This window comes from Tachyglossus aculeatus, chromosome 13 (assembly GCF_015852505.1).
Source record: "Tachyglossus aculeatus isolate mTacAcu1 chromosome 13, mTacAcu1.pri, whole genome shotgun sequence".
NCBI lineage: Eukaryota > Metazoa > Chordata > Mammalia > Monotremata > Tachyglossidae > Tachyglossus > Tachyglossus aculeatus.
This window is the reverse complement of record NC_052078.1, coordinates 16,397,948-16,412,518: the sequence shown is the minus strand read 5'-3', so window position 1 is coordinate 16,412,518 and position 14,571 is coordinate 16,397,948.

The window sequence follows — 14,571 nt, the reverse complement described above, 5'->3', positions numbered from 1 at the left end:
GGCCAGGTGGGAAGGAGTGACCTGAGGCAGAGCCTGTGGCCATCAATGCTCCTGACAATTATTACCATACAATATTGGGAAAAGCTGTCCTGGAACACAGTATTACTATTTACATAACCGGAGTGTAAAAAGGGGACATATTTGAGCTTTCTTAATTTGAATTATAAGAATTTTCTGTGAGACTTATGCTCTAAATAGAGCAAAGTTCTTCAATAATTACTGTTCCTATTAGTCTCATAGCTCTATTGTTTTTCATCACATTACATCCCACTTCTTCTAGACTGTGTTGGGTAGGGACTGTCTCTATATGTTGCCAACTTGTACTTCCCACGCGCTTAGTACAGTGCTCTGCACACAGTAAGCGCTCAATAAATACGATTGATTGATTGATTGATTCTTAATTTAAAGTATGGCCAGAGCTGGCTTGTAATAATGAATGCATTAAACTAAAGCCCACTGATATTTTTAAACATCCAACCGCGACAAATGGAAAACTCTGAATTTCAAGATTTAGTTCTAAGGTTGATAATGGTAGTCAGTCATACATAAAAGAGCACATAATGACAGGGAGTAGGCACAAGGTAACCCACTGCTTCTTGTAGTGTCCTCTCCGAAGCACTTAGTACAGTGGTCTGCCCTCAGAGAGCACTCAATTAGAAAAGCAGCATGGTTTAGTGGACAGAGCCCAGACCTGGGAATCAGAAGGACCTGTGTTCTAATCCCAGCTCTGCCATATGTTGGCTGTATGACCTTGGGCAAGTCACTTAACTTCTCTGGGTCTCAGTTACCTCATCTGTAAAATGGGGATTAAGACCGTGAGTTCCATGTGGGCCAGGGACTGTGTCCAGTCTGTTTAGCTTGTCCCCGCCCCAGCGCTTAGTACAGTGCCCGGCACATAGTAAGCACCTAACAAAATAAGTCTCTTGGATCGATTGTTTCTTGATCTGGAAGCCTCGGGAGCTCTTCCGTCCTGCAGGAAGTGAAAGGGAGTAGGGTGGCCCGATGGTATGGGATGAAGGGATCCAAGAGAAGCATCTTCACAGCTGTCAGGGGTACTTGGCCTGGATGAGCAACCGCCCACACCCTACAAGTCTGTTTTCAGTACTACCCTTCAGAACAGCTGTGGCATTCAATGCCAATGAACGCATTCTGATTTTGTTATGTTTTTAAACCTCCTATGGAAGGAACTGGGAGTATGAACCAAAACGTGGGGACGTTGGTACTCTAAACCCAGTTCAATCAACCAGTCGAATTTATTGAGCCCCCAAATCCTGAACAAAAGTGCATTGGAAGCCTTGAGAGGGATGGGTGGCAAGACACCCGACCCAAGGAGAAAGGATGGAGAGGTACATTGTGGAAGAGGAGGATGGCCTAACTCTGCTAGCTTTTGGTTTCTCAATCTTATCCAACCCCCATGCCCAACAAATGTGCTTCCATTGTGTTTATTTTTGGCAGTTGGAGTTTAATAAATATACTTACTCGTAAATGCACAACCTTCGTTTATTATCTGTGACTGAAGATGTAAATATTATTGCTGAAACTATACATATGCTCACAGTCACTTTGTTTGAAAACAGCACTGACAAAATGAAAAAGCAAAGTAAAAAGAAACAGGTGGGTCCAATTAATGAAAGACAGTGCAGATTTTGTTTAGGGTTTTTTTTTTCTCAGAATATAAGGGAAAACTGTGCAATGTTTCTTTTCTAAATAAAACAAACATTTTACTTTATGTTAGACCTGTTTATATGCAACTACTAACAATATGCCCATTACGCTTCAGTTCAAGTTCCATCAGCCAGTCTGATGACCCAATCATTTATTCGCAGAGCAAATACTAATAATAATGATGGCATTTGTTAAGCGCTTACTATGTGCCAAGAACTGTTCTAAGCGCTGGGGAGGTTACAAGGTGATCAGGTCATCCCACGGGGGGCTCGCAGTCCTAATCCCCATTTTACAGATGAGGTAACTGAGGCACAGCGAAGTGAAGTGACTTGCCCAAAGTCACATAGCTGGCAATTGGCGGAGCGGACTATAATTTTCAAATTATAGTCACTGGAAGCCAGTTATGCTAGGTTAAAGAATAAAGTCCCTGCCCTCACAAGACAAGCCTTCCAGAAAGGTACTTCAGAGGCAGACACACTGGTGAGGCATGATTTTGGAGCATTTCCATTGTCACGCCCTATTCTCTCATAATAGAGAAACAGCGTGGCTCAATGGAAAGAGCACAGGCTTGGGAGTCAGAGGTCATGGGTTCTAATCCTGGCTCTGCCAATTGCCAGCTGTGTGACCTTGGGCAAGTCACTTAACTTCTCTGTGCCTCAGTTACCTCATATGTAAAATGGGGATTAAGACTGTGAGCCCCACGTGGGACAACCTGACAATAATAATAATAATAATAATAATGGCATTTCTTAAGCGCTTACTATGTGCAAAGCACTGTTCTAAGCGCTGAGGGGGGATACAAGGTGATCAGGTTGTCCCACGTGGGGCTCACAGTCAATCCCCATTTTACAGATGAGGTATCTGAGGCTCAGAGAAGTTAGGTGACTTGCCCAAGGTCACACAGCAGACATGTGGCAGAGCCGGAATTCAAACCCATGACCTCTGACTCCAAAGCCCGGGCTCTTTCCACTGAGCCATGCTGCTTCTCTAAGTGATAAGCACTTAGTACAGTGCAAGTACTTAGTACAGTGCTCTGCACACAGTAAGCGCTCAATAAATATGATTGATTGAATGAATGAATGACAATAATAATTACGGTACTTGTTAAGCGCTTACTATGTGCTAAGCACTGTTATAAGTGCTGGGGTAGATACAAGGTAATCAGATTGGACAAAGTCCCTGTCGCATGTGGGGTTCACAGCCTTAACCCCCATTTTATAGATGAGGTAACTGAAGAACAGAGATGTGAAGTGAATTGCACAAGGTCACACAGCAGACAAATGGCAGAGGCAGGATTAGAACTCAGGTCCTTCTGGCTCCCAGGCCTGTGTTCTATCCACCAGGCCAGGCTGCTTCTCACAGCAGGCATATAAAAAGCTGCAACGCAGCCCATGACATGGTAAGCACTCAACGAATACCACTGATTGTAAACAAGTGTTAGAGAATGAAGAGAGAAAGTCAACACTGCCAATGATGTAAAGATGTTGATAATAATAATAATAATGATGGTATTTGTTTTTGCCAATGTTATGACATTGAATCAGTGCCAGTCCAGTTCTCCTCCTTCCCTTTGGCCTCCCAGGAATTTTTACTCTAGATCTCATTTCCACCTAGAAGCATTGAAGGCTTAGTGATCCATTTGAAATGTAAATAATCCGCTTAGTTCAACCTACTTGGGAATACAATTGGCCTGTTAGAACAACAGAATTAATAATGGTATTTGTTCAATGCTTATGTGTCAAGTACCTTCATGGGGTAAGTACAATATAATCAGATCTTCCTCTGTCCCTGTCCCACATGGGGCTCACAGTCTAAGGGGGAGGGAGAGTGGGTATTTTATCCCCATTTTACAGATGAGGAAACTGAGGCACGAAGAAATTGCGACTTGCCCAGCAGGCAAGCGGCAGAGCCAGGTTAAGAATCCAAATCTCCAGACTCCCAGTCCTGTACTCTTCACTAGGCTACAAATTGTTTCTCACCTGGTTCTAAGTACAAACTACATCATCCAGCCTCCTTACATTGACCTATTTATTGAAAATATTGGATTGTGAGCCGAATTCTGGACTCCGAAATTCGAACAGATTCTCAATCACTGGGTGAAGTTGCAGGGAACAACACCAAGGCTCATTTGAAAATCACTTCCTATTTCTCCACAGAGCAAATAGAACCTGCCTGGTCTTCAGTCAAAAGCAATTTACTCTTTTTGTTGAAAATCTGTGTTATTGGCTGAAAGACATTTGTTTCAGCTCATGAAGGCAGGGTCTGTTTGCCATATAATTGGTCCAGAGGTCCCCTTGATTGACAGCTGCTGTCTCAAAGTGCTGGCAACTCTGTACTGTTTCCTTTATTCCACTGCCAGTCTGCCTCCAGGAGTAGAAGAGGATGTCCCTGCCCAGAGACATTCCTGCACTGGCTAGGGACTGGCCTTGGTCGATAGGAAGCGGTTCTCAATGAATTGGTGATAGATCTGGAAGTCGGTTAAAATGAGCCAAAAAAGGTGAGATTCCTGAGACGCTAGGACGGGATTATCATCATCATCAATCGTATTTATTGAGTGCATACTGTGTGCGGAGCACTGTACTAAGCGCTTGAGAAGTACAAGTTGGCAACATATAGAGACAGTCCCTACCCAACAGTGGGCTCACAGTCTAAAAGGGGGAGACAGAGAACAAAACCAAACATACTAACAAAATAAAATAGAATAGATATGTACAAGCAAAATAAATAAATAAATAAATAGAGTAACAAATATGTACAAACATATATACATATATACATGTATTAGTAGTACAAGACCCATAGAAATCCTACCTGCTAGCATTGCACTTTCCTCAGAATGGTTGCTTGGTTCCAATGTTCCCGCAGATTCAGGTCATAAAATGAGTACTACAAGACAGAAGTAAAAGGATCAAAACTCCTTTTCCAATGCATTATTAAATGAAGTAACATAAAAAGGGGGTTAATTGTTTTCAGTTTAAGAAAACCCAGTTCTGCCCTAACCTGTTTTCTCTACATGATACAGCAGAGAAGCAGCATGGCTCAGTGGAAAGAACCCGGGCTTGGGAGTCAGAGGTCATGGGTTCTAATCCCGGCTCCGCTACTTGTCAGCTGTGTGACTGTGGGCAAGTCACTTCACTTCTCTGAGCCTCAATTCTCTCATCTGTAAAATGGGGATTAAGACTGTGAGCCCCACGTGGGACAACCTGGTCACCTTGTATCCCTCCCAGCGCTTAGAACAGTGCTTTGCACAGAGTAAGTGCTTAACAAATGCCATTATTATTATTATTATTATTATTATTAATAATAATAATAATGTAGTTGGGGAATTGGTGAATATTTGTCTGACAGTGCCAGCTTCTTTGGATATAGTGTGCCATGGTGTCAGAAGAAGTTTGGACATGGCATTGGGAACAGTGAATAATAACAATAATAATGATAATAAAAATCGTAATTATGGTATTTGTTAAGTGCTTACTATGGGCCAAGCACTGGACTAAGCACTGAGACAGATACAAGAAAATTAGGTCAGAGGGAGAACAGGCATTGAATCCCCATTTTACAGATGAGGAAACTGAGGCATAGAGAAGCTAAATACCTGCCCAAGGTCACATAGCAAGCAAGAGGCAGAGCAAGGATTAGATGCCCAGTCTGCTGACTCCTAGTCCTGTGCTATTTCCACTAGACTGTACTGTTTCTCTGTAGTAATACCTTGATTTCATACAGTGTTTTTACATCCAAATTGCTTTTACAATCTCGTGGTTTAGTAGAGAAGCAGTGTGGCTTAGTGGAAAGAGCACGGACTTGGGAGGCAAGGGTCATGGGTTCTAATCCCAGCTCTGCCACTTGTCAGCTGTGTGACTTTGAGCAAATCACTTCACTTCTCTGTGCCTCAGTTACCTCATCTGTAAAATGGGATTTTAGATTGTGAGCCCCACGTGGGACAACCTGATTACCTTGTATCTCCCTGTATCTTCCCCAGAACTTAGAACAGTGCTTGACACATAATAAGCACTTAACAAATATCATCTTTTTTTTTAATTTTTGTCCTTAAAACAAGCCAGTGAGGGAGGGGAAACTACAATGGAAGTATTACCTTACTTTTCCTTAATGAGGGGATTATTGCCACTTATTATTATAAATTAAATTGTGAGTTTCATGTTAGCCCTGTGGTTTGTTCATGGTCAAAGTTTAAAACATATCATCACTACCATTCAGCATTATTACTCAGAGCTGTAGACTGTATGTCCCACGTAGGGCATGGACTGTGTCTGACCTGATGATCTTGTATCTACCTCAGAGCTTAGTACAATGCTTGACACATAGTAAGCACTTAACAAATACCATAATAATTATTATTATTATTATTATTATTATTATGGAAGAAGTGTAAATTAATCGAGACTCTAGACTGTATGCTCATTGTGGGCAGGAAACATGTCTGCAAATTCTGTTACATTGTAGTCTCCGAAGCACTTAGTGCAGTCCACTGCACACAGTGAGCACTCGATAAATATGACTGACTGATTAACCTAAAAATATAAAAAGTTTAGGAATGTGGGAAAAGAAAGGAAAGGAAAGGGACACTCCCTTAAGTAAAAGACCTATAGCCACTCTGGTTTTGTTATCCTTAAGTAAAATTCCTGTTTTAAAGTACACTGCAATCTCCATTTGGATGGTATCAAGGACCACATGCTGGTGTTTGAAATCCTCAAGTGATAACTATAATGCACATGACCTTACAAATTCCAATATACAACGCGCAGTCTTTTCTAAGGCGATTTTCAAGATACAATTTTACTAGTGCTACTCGGAGAGCTGCGCTGCCTGATTTTGACCATTTCAGCTCATGACCACTCACTGCCTTCCCTGAAAGAGCAGGCACCAAGAGAAGTTACAGGTTCTTCACCTCAGCAGGTTTTTAAGACCAGAACAAACCACAATTTTCTTGGATGGCCTAATCATTCACTTGTCTCAAGGCAGGGAATGGGCCAGACGATCTCCTTCCGAAGCTCTATTTTTCTACCATTCTGTCATCCCTGCTCTAGATTCCTAGCATCAAGAATGGGGGACAGAGAGGGCAGGGGAAGTTTGAATCCCCACTGCCTGCAGAACTCCCTTGATATTGCTTGGGAGAGGTACACCGGGTGCCCTGCTGAGCTAGGAACTAGCTGAAGTTCCCTGCAGGGTTCTGAGGGGAAGAGTCAGCTCTCCCTGCACCCTCCTAACCCCAAAGAGTTGAGGGGTTCCTCCCAGCCACTAGAAGGACCCCGTCTTATATGCAATGGCAAGGTGCCAAGATTAGCTGGACTTGTAACCCCAGCGTATAATCAGTTCACTCCCCTACTGCAACTGACGGTACCCATTTTACGTGCAAAAGCCTTTAAGGAGAGAAGTGTCCACTCTCTGTTCCAAATTGTCGCTAAAATAATTCCTCCGGCTGCAATTTAGGTACTTTTCCTCTGGCTTTGGTCTTGGTGGAAACCAAACAGTTAGTCGTGAACCTCTGTGTCTTATGCCTTCATGTCTTTGAAGACTAAGTCAGTCCTTAGCCTCCTTTTCCAGGTTCACAATACCGATCCCTCTGGCTTTTCCTTGTCAACCCTATATTCAACGCTTTCATAGATGCTTCTGCTTCCTTACACATCTTTCAAAAATTGAACCTGGCAAAACTAGACCCACTTCTAAGTACCGGCCAAACCAAGATATATGTATATATGTTTGTACATATTTATTACTCTATTTATTTACTTTACTTGTACACATCTATTCTATTTATTTTATTTTGTTAATATGTTTTGTTTTCTTCTCTGTCTCCCCCTTCTACACTGTGAGCCCACTGTTGGGTAGGGACTGTCTCTATATGTTGCCAACTTGTACTTCCCAAGCACTTAGTACAGTGTTCTGCACACAGTAAGCGCTCAATAAACACGATTGATTGATTGGTTGATTAATAAGGAATTGACAGCACCTGTGCTATTTCATCATTTATACAGAAACAGTACATCCTACTCTCAACTATGGCTAAAAAGCTATTCTCCAGTACACTACAATGCAGGGGTACCTACTCAAGCTTGAAGTTGGCATGTTCAAAACAAACAAAAGGAAACTTATCTTCACCCTGCAGGTGGGTAAGCATATGAATTCGTTGCCACAGGAAGTTGTGCAGGCCAAAAATATCAGATTTACGAAGGCCTAGGGTACTTTCTTGGATGAGAAGTTAATAACGGGTTACTAGACAGAAAGCTAGTGATGTAAGCGGAAGAGTTAGAGATGTGGGATGGCACACCCCTAGGACGGATGTCAAGGAGAGGCATCATTATTGCTTTCCTCCAAGACCTTGTTGTCATAGTTTTATCAGGCAGGAGGAGCCACTGGTCTGACTCAGGGAGAATGGTGCTTTACAATTTTATGTTCTTAAATGGCATCAGAGCCTTGTGAGTGGTCCCGGAACTAAAAGCTGAAGGGGAAAACTCTTAAAGGCCATTATCATCCTCCCCACCCACTCCCCAACTCCAGACAGTAGAAATAATGCAACTTTGGCCGTGGGGATGGGATTGGTGCCCAGGCCTCTCTACTGATATCAACTCGTGCCCAGGTTATTCAGTGACGGCACTTAATGCCTAGCTGCATCTTGTATTTGCACGGTTTGACTTTCCTCCGTAAATTACCTTCTAATTTTTTCTTACTTTCTAGACCTCAGACCGTTGATCATAAATTAGAGTACACTCATTTTTAAGTTCTTAAAAATCCTTCCTTTACTTCCAGTTGGTGCTCTTCATCTCATACTGAATTCACTGTTCACACTGGACCAATTTTTAATGCTATCTGAGAAAAGAATCTAATATTCTTGTGGGGAATCAATTATTACATCAACGTCCCCTTATAATTTTGCAAACTCTCCCGAGATAATGGAGACCTTTTTGACAAATCATGTAGCAAACCTATGAGAACAGAAATTTCAAGGAAGGCAAAAATCTCGGAAGATGTATTATTCCTAAGATGGAGCTGGATGAGCTCTCTTTACCCCTGCGATTTTATGTCCGTGCCAAGAGGCAAGGGAAACAGCAGCCCCCAAGGGTAGAAATGCCAAAGGTGAGGATATGGTTTTCATCCCTACAGAATCTCTCCAAACCAGCTGAAAGAGAAGCGCTGCTAGACCCACAGCTTATTGCTAAATGTGCCCATGTCTCCCTGAAACAGGTTCCTGGAGAAAGAGGTCAGAAGGAGCTACACTGTCCACTCACCAAGCCCCTTCAAAACCCTCCGGTGGGAGACCCAAGGAGGAAGAGCAGATGAAGTGGGGCAGAGAGAGGTGGGAAGTGGGGAGAGAGGAGACGCCATGTGGGAAGGGAAAAGGAAAACAGGAATGATCACACTACCTCTGCTTGTCTCTCGGCATAGCACAGGCTCACCAGGTCATCCTTCCTGGTGACGGTAAAGCAGCCTTTAGCCGCTGGCCCTTTAGGGGCCTGGGCTGTCCTGTGCTGCTGCCGCTAACTCTACCCCTCCAGCGAAGGCCGATGTCCCCATTCTATTATTGCCAATCCCTTTCTTTCCTCTTTTCCCACCTCTCCATGGAAGGTCTGAAGAGAATTCTGTGGAGGTCTGTGGAGAAGAGTTCTCCTTGGCCCAAATCTGGAGGGGTCCATCCTGACTCATTCCAACTCCAACTGGCATGGAGAAATTGGGGGTCCAGCTGCCAATTAAAAAAACAAACACCAGGACAGTAGGGCCAACATCTGAAGGAGGTACAGCTGCTAGGTGCTCTGGCTTGGTCCTGGCTCCAGTGTCAGCGTGGTTCCAAGCAGTAGCAACAAACAGTACAAGAGGATCAAAACAGAAGGGGATATCTGAAATACCTATTTCCCTTCCTCTCTTCCTCCCGTGACTGTTTAATCCCACAGTGCAGGCCGCGGGAGGAGAGGGAGGCATCCACGCCCAACTGAACCCGACTGGGTCTGGCTCTGGGCCTCCGACATGACCCGGCCCCATGGACTCGGCAGAGGCAGCTGCATTGCGAGCGGAGCTACCATTGTGAACCCAGGTCACATCCTGCCCACTTCCCCCAACCCATTTTGGACTGGCATGGCAACATAAAAACATTGCCCAAGCATAACCTAGAGGTAAAAATTGAAAATAAAACTGACTGGCGGAGACTACGGGAATTTTTCTTAAGGCTTTGGCTATTAATAGGGAATTGGATAACTGCTGAAGTAGCGTTGAAAGGAAATAAAAACACAAAGGATAAAGAATGAGAATTTAGATTCCCTCAAGGAAAGTAAATTTCCTTCATTTAAATAGGCAGGTAAAAGAGCCAGGTACTATCATCAGTATTCATACTCTTATTTCTTTTCCTGACAAGTTATTTATTTTAGTAGGTGCCCCGCACTAGGTTGCGAGGACAGGAATAATGCCCACCAACTAACTCTTGCATCCCTGTTGAGCGCTAAGTACAATGCTCTCTGCACAGACTAAGCACTCAAAAAATATTTCTGATTACCCGATTGACAGTATAACAACCCCGGCAATTATTAAGCGCTTTCTACATGCCAAGTGTCAGGAGATAAACAAAACAGTCGGTTTGAACACAGTCACTGACCTGCACAGGGATAACTGTCGAAGAGGGAGGGGGAGAGAGAGGGTATCTTCTCCCCATTTTACAGATGAAGAAACTGAAGCATGTAAAAGTTTTGAGACGTGCCCAAGGTCACCTATCAGGCCAGGGCAGGCCTCCAGACGCCCAGTCCCGCGCTCTTTCCACTAGCTCATGCTGCACTTAACGTTTAACAGTTGCAGAGTTTACTATGGTAACAACTAAATGAAAATAAACACTTCCTATACATTCTGAGATGATGTAACTTCCTTCCCCATAAAGGGCAGATTTTAGTCCAAAGTGGAATGCATTTTACCACCTGTGCTCAGGGAGCCAGAGTGCCTGAGAGTTGGGGCACGCTTCCCTTTTTTTCACTGGACAAATACTCACCTCCTGAAGAAGCAGGAGGTGGGCAGAAGCCCGGGCCAGCAATGTGGCCAGGGGCTGTGGGAGTCGCCTGATGGCTGGGGAAGTCTCCACTCTCAATCAATCAATCAATCGTATTTATTGAGCACTTACTGTGTGCAGAGCACTGTACTAAGCGCTTGGGGAGTACAAGTTGGCAACTCTCCTATCCAATACCACAAGAATGGCACTGCCCTGCCCAAATTTTAGAACAGGGGGGAGGCTGTGGCAGTTGATCCCCAAGGACTGCGGCTTAGGGCATGAGGGGCCCAGAATAGTCACTCTGAGTACCATTTATGAGGGGCCCAGAATAGCCACTCTGAGTACTGTTTAACTGATAGATAGATTACTGTTAACATTTTTTGCTACTCAACTAGAATTTCTACTGTTTCACATTATCTTCTTTTATTATAGGTCCCCGTCCTCCTCTACTTGGACAGTGGACCCTTTGTGAATCAAGGATAGTGTCTCAATTTAATTTCTGTGGAATTAACCTAGTGTTTAGTACAGCGCTTTGACTACTGTGCTTAATGAAGTATAGCAATAATAATACCAAGAGTGAAAATAGTGAAATAATCCCTCAAGTAAATGCTACTGATGACTGAGTTCTCATTTCCATTTAAGAATGGTTAATTGTATAAATTTCTATCATATTTCTCAACTAAACGTCTCTTGGGAAACATCAACTTACTAAACATCAGGTAAGATCTCTTGGGAACGGTAAGGCTCAAAGTATTAATTTTAATTATGACTGTGTTTCATTTTATAGCGAGGGACTGAAATATTTTTCTACTGGAAGTAGAAATATCCCTAAAACCTCATCATCCCGAAGCATTCATTAAGTATCCACATACACTTGCAGGGTGCTCCATAAAGCACAATTCACTGATGATGCCTGCCCTCTAGATGCTTACAATCAAAACCCGATAATATCAATTCAGAAATATTTAACAAGTTGGAGTAATGATGAGCTGATGATCTGGTTTCTGGTTTGGAGGCAAAATCACCACCCTAATGTTTAAAAAATCAACCTTCTACAATAACGGCATTTGGAAATGACCCATTTTAACTCAGAAATAGTAAGTTTTGGGGAAAGAAGGAAGCCATTGCTGTTCGATTCAATTCACTGACACTCTACGAGTACTATCCTAGGAAAACGTTATTATGAAAGTCAGTGACCACTACTCTACCTCCATAATATAGAGAAGCAGCTTGGCCTAGTGGAAAGAACCCGGCCCTGGGAGACAGAGAATCTGGGTTTCTACTCCTGGCTTCTCTACTTGTTTTCTGTGTGACTTTGGGTAAGTCACTCAATTTCTCTATGCCTCACTTTGCTCGTCTGTAAATTGGGGATTAGATCCTACTTCCTCCTATTTAAACTGTGAGCCCCATGAGTCCAGAGATTGCAAACGACCTGATTATTTTGTATCTACACCGGGACCGAGTACAGTGCTCGGCACGTAGTAAGCACTTGATCACTGCAACAACTATTATTACCAACTCCCATCTCAAACAGCACTCTTGTGAGTCCCCCATAGGACAACCTGATCCCCTTGTAACCTCCCCAGAGCTTAGAACAGTGCTCTGCACATAGTAAGCGCTTAATAAATGCCATCATTATTATTATTATTATTCAGAAAGCTTTCAATCACTCCCTAACTGAAAACCTAATCCAGCCCCCCATCAATATCGTTTCACCTATTAAGTTGTAATATCACGGGGTAAAGACCATGTCTATTTGTTAATATTCGTTGACTGATTTTGACTAATCTCCTTTATTTGTACATTCGTATACTGAGTCTATGTTTGTCGATCGTGTCATTGTAGCATCTTGAATATGAGGACTGTGTCTATTTCTTAAATATCCGTTGCCCGATTTTGACTAAAGAGTAAAACTAAAGATTTAGTACATATTCTCCATAGGAGGGAGAACAGGTATGGAATTCCCATTTTACAGATGAGGAAACTGAGGCACAGAAAAGTGATGTGACTTGCCCAAAATCACCCAGCAGGCAGGTACCAGGGCTGGGATTAGAACCCAGGCCTCCTGATCCCAGGCCCTGTGTCCTTTCCACTAGACCACACTATACTTTCACTTTCTTTGAGATCCAGGCTTCTGAAATTTTGAAAATATTACAAATCATAAAACTGCATCTTATAGAACTATTTTATTCATCTTATGTTTTGATGTGAGGAGATTTCAAAACCGGGACTTTCACTCCAAAGTTTGGATTAGCAGTCAGTCATATTTCATTTACTGACAAACTAGCGTGTGTACTGGGCACCTTGGGGACTTGAATAAGGATTTGGCCAATGGATGTGAAGTCCCAAAGTCTGTGCTAAAACGTTTTAATTTGTCTCAGCGGATGATTGGGAGCCAAGGCAGAATTCTGAAAAGGAGTCACTTGATCAAAATGAATCCCAAGAAAGATGAATTTTGTATCTATGTGTAGGTATACTGGAGCAGGAGGTAATAGACAATTTCTCAACACGACAGACATCGGTACAATTCGCTTCATTCTGTTTTTGAGGTAATTTAAATAACACGCTACAGGAAAGGTGGTTGGATGACTAATGAATTTTCTACTATTCGGTACAACATTTAGGGATAGATGAGTAAAATGGGATATACAAAGAAATATATCAGGGATCAGTTTTTATCTCCCTGATGAAAAAAATCAGGAATATTTATTTTCACAGGTTTGGGCAGTTCAACTGTTTTGTTGCAACCATCAGAGCATTTTGCATCGAGGATGACTTCATTTATTCTACAGAGAATAACAGCCTTGACCATTTGGGAAGGTCGGGGGGGAGGGAAGAGCTACAGCTCATATTGTTCCCCAACTACCTCTCAGCCTTACCCTAGCCGGGAGAACTAACTCTTGCTTTCTCCTCTGAAAGGTAGAAACCTCTTTAAAGCCTGGGACTGAAAACAAGATCCAAGACTGATCTCTAAATCGTCGGGGCGGCGTTGGGGGCCAGATTTTTCTTTCACGCTCTTTTGTGTCTTGACTTAAGGTCCTCTAAGGCAATAACCACGGCGGCTTTTCGATTGTAAATCACTGAATGGTAATTTACCTTTGAAATCCCAGGCCTGGACACCGACGATCCGTTATCTCCATCCTGGGGAGGGGCGGGGGAGAAAGGCTGGAGGGGGCGGAGGCCGCTGGTGAGGATGAGGAAATGCCTAGAGAAGCAGCGTGGCCCAGTGGAAAGAGCTCGGGCTGTGGAGTCGGAGGTCATGGGTTCAAATCCTCCCTCCGCCAATTGTCAGCTGAGTGAGTTTGGGCAAGTCGCATCACTTCTCTGTGCCTCAGTGGCCTCATCTGTAAAATGAGGATTAAGACTGCGAGCCCCCCGGGGGACAACCTGATGACCTTGTCACCTCTGCAGCGCTCAGAACAGTGCTTGGCATACAGTAGGCGCTCAATAAATGCCATCATAAAAAATGTGTGTGTGTGTGTGTGTGTGTGAGCTTCTAGACTGTGAGCCCGTTGTTGGGTAGGGACCGTCTCTATCTGTTGCCGACTTGTACTTCCCAAGCGCTTAGTCCAGTGCTCTGCACACAGTAAGCGCTCAGTAAATACGATTGAACGAATGAATGAATGAGTTAGTCATTTCGTCCCGTTGCCGCGGCCGCTCGCAAACGCAACTATGTTTGTACATATTCATTACTCTATTTATTTATTTTACTTGTACATATCTATTCTATTTATTTTAGTTTGTTAGTATGTTTGGTTTTGGCCTCTGTCTCCCCCTTTTAGACTGTGAGCCCACTGTTGGGTAGGGACTGTATATGTTGCCAACTTGGACTTCCCAAGCGCTTAGTATAGTGCTCTGCACACAGTAAGTGCTCAATAAATATGATTGATTGATTGACTGATTGATTCTCTTCCCAGTCGGGGTGG